General features: G+C 47.6%; 1 protein-coding gene across 1 annotated transcript in view; it reads right to left on the bottom strand.

Moving 5' to 3' along the window:
- Window positions 1–3,060, bottom strand: part of T265_11562 (hypothetical protein) — a gene marked incomplete at both ends in the record, with an annotated part of 25,836 nt that overhangs the window by 2,510 nt on the left and 20,266 nt on the right. The gene's annotated exons all lie outside the window — the stretch shown is intronic.

Below are 3,060 nucleotides of genomic sequence, written 5' to 3'. Positions count from 1 at the left end.
ACAGACGGGGTCACAGGGACCCCATCCTGGAAATTGCTCAACATCAACAACACCAAAACTCTTCGTGATCTCTTTCACGCCTTTCTGCCAAGTCATGTGCTGTCCACCTCACGGTTTGCACTATCCTGGGAGGTGGCACCCTGTTCAAGCGAAGTGTTCATGAAAAACATAGCCACTGTTCTGGATGTGTTCGTTGAGGTCGTGTAGTTAGGTTCGCTACCAGAATGATGGTCACCTAGTATTATCCATCAAATGTACCCTACAGTGCATGCCTGACAAACACACGCACATATGAAGCAAGGTGAACAATAGTCACTCGCTCAGCTGTAACACCCTTTCAGTGCCCAGCTGCCATGCCACATGAAGGAGACTCGAGATAATACTAAGCCAAAATAGGGGCAGCTGAGATCCTGGAACTGGGTTCGAACCACCGACCTTCCGGTCAGTGAGTGAGAGCCCTAATCACTGAGCTATCCCGAGCTCAGAGTGGATTGGTGGTGATCTGACTCCAGTAGGTATGGCCACACCTCTGTGAAGAAACGAAGTCAAGGGGAATGAAGCTCCAGGTTAAAATCAATGCTGTTACTTCAAAGACTAGCAACCAACTGCGACAGGTTTAGTCGGTGGCTAGCTCTGTGCATGGTGCCCTATGCGCCAATGTATCAGACACTGCAGATTAGAGACAATGAGACCGAACACATTCCGGATTCCCAATGATGTTTTTACGCTCTGCTCCGGACTGGCTGATGATCCAGAGAATCGCAGTGGATCACTCCGGTACACAACAACCATACAGATGCAAGTGTTTGTATCAGGAAGGTTAGCTTCCTGAAAGCAACCACTGAATGCCCGAAATCTACCGAGACTCTCAGCTCCGCTAGATGTTGACCAGACAGACAACGCCCCCTCAATATGCAGCGCATCAGAGCCTTGTATCAAACCCAGACAGCGCGAGTCAGCGTTGATCAAGGTCAGACAACGCCCCCGCGATATGCAGCACGTCGCAGCCAGACCGTGTGCGTCAGCATTGGACCGAGTTCAGACAGTGTCCCTCCAATAAATAGCTTGAGACCGTGGTACATTCGCACTCGCACGCAATCACGCTCTCGCACCCACTTTGTTGGAATATAGCTATTGTGTTCCCTTCCGTGAGCCTTTTTCTCTCCGGCATTAGGCACTGGAGCGGGTCAGCAGCAGATACCACAGATTGACGAATCAGCAGATATAACAGTTTGGGTATGGGCTACCTATGTTGTCGGTGAAAACACTGAAAATAAAACAAACCACAGTGCCTCCCTACTGAAGCTTCCCAGAAAAAAACCAGGGCGTGATTTCGGTCCTATTAGAGATCTCGTCATCACAGTGAGGCGTGGTACTTCAGAGTGCGCCAGACATATTTCTACTTACTGAGGATTGAATCTCCATTCTCTAGTATCGTCCGCAGCAAGCATTCCACACCATATTCTTACGGCGTTTCCTTTCTCTCTCCCCGAATCCAGAGAGTTCAAGACTGTGTTCTCAAAGGGGCAAATTTATTCCCCAAAAGGTGAGACACACGCATAGGATAACAGAGTAAAAAAAATACATCTCGGGGACCCCACGGCAAGACTAGAAATGGCTAACTGAAGGACCGATGTACTCGAAATCACATCGCGGAAGAATGGATCCAGCTAGAGTCCCTGTTTCATTCTTGTGCTTTTCGATCAGAGTATTAGCCACCGCGTGATTGCTGCACATGGTCAGCCAGTGATTATACTGGACGATGTTGTCAACGCTAGTCACTCGCTCAACTGTAATACGCTTTCGAACTGTCATGCCACCCGAAGGGAGCACGGGGGTTGCCTAAGCCTAGACAGGGGAAGTCCAGAGGTAGAGGTCGGGTTCGAACCACGCACCTTCGGGGCAGTAAATTCGCACGTAAGCCGTCTCAGTTATGGGCAAGTTAAGAAGAGACCGAAAAGTAAACAAGTAAAACACCCTGACTTTAAAAGACACCGTTTAAACAATCGAATAACTCAATCATAACTTTCGGTTTTTGTTCCATGTCAAACTGATTAGGTGTCCCGTACTTGTTACGATATAATTATACTGAGATATGAAAATCGATTGAAAAATCTGACTGTTGTGTTTCTAAAAAGTTACTGATGGAAGCTATCGTAGTTTAGAAGTAATCTCTTCCGCATCGATTTCATCACCTGTTCTCTCTCTGATGACCCACAAGACATTCGATCTCTCCACCACCAGACCTACAACTGAACCTGAGTTTGGTAAGTTAACTATGGCTGAGTCGCTGGCTGAAATCTCTTCAAGAAGTGCTACAGTGGTGCTCCCTTTTTTTCTGTTTCTATCCAACACTGGATCATGTGACGTGAACCAGGTGGGTGAAGAATAGGGCCTCCGGGCTTATCCGGGACTTGAACGCCGGGAAATCTGACATTCGAGTCGAGTGCATTACCACTAGTTCAAAAGCGTTCGGTAAACCGGTTTATTCGCTGAAGTGTGAACACGTTCACGTGTTCAGACGTGGTAATTCGAGACCATCCAGCCTCTACTGGTGCGAGCACACTTGCCTACATGGAACAGAACGATGGCTCTGCCAGCGGATGTTTGATTTTTTCCTATTAACACCTACAAACCACACAAAAAACAGTCCAATTGTAACACTCTTTCGATGCCTAACCGACTAGCCACCCGAAGGAAGCACGAGGGCTATGATAGTGCCAGGTTGTCCAAGCTCAAATAGGGCAAGTCGGGAGACAGAGGATGGGTTCGAACCATTGACCTTCCGGTCAGTAAATTCGCGCTCTAACCACTTCAGTCATCTTGCTCCCCAGAAACCACACAAGAAAGAATTCACTATCAGTGACATTAAACACATCCAAAAAATTAAGCGGTGTATCTGTTGTTGATTCCGCCTGCGAATCAACGGTGACCAGCGGTAACTTTCCTTGTTTTTTGACTACTCATGAGTAACGTGACTAGCATCTGTTTATTATGACACCGTTTCGTTTCTTTGCTCGTTTTCCCCCTGTTTCGTCCCGGCTTAGGGTCTGCTTATGC

Source organism: Opisthorchis viverrini, assembly GCF_000715545.1.
Source record: "Opisthorchis viverrini unplaced genomic scaffold opera_v5_518, whole genome shotgun sequence".
NCBI classification, from domain to species: Eukaryota; Metazoa; Platyhelminthes; class Trematoda; order Opisthorchiida; family Opisthorchiidae; genus Opisthorchis; species Opisthorchis viverrini.
This window is presented reverse-complemented; position numbering and strand designations above follow the sequence as displayed.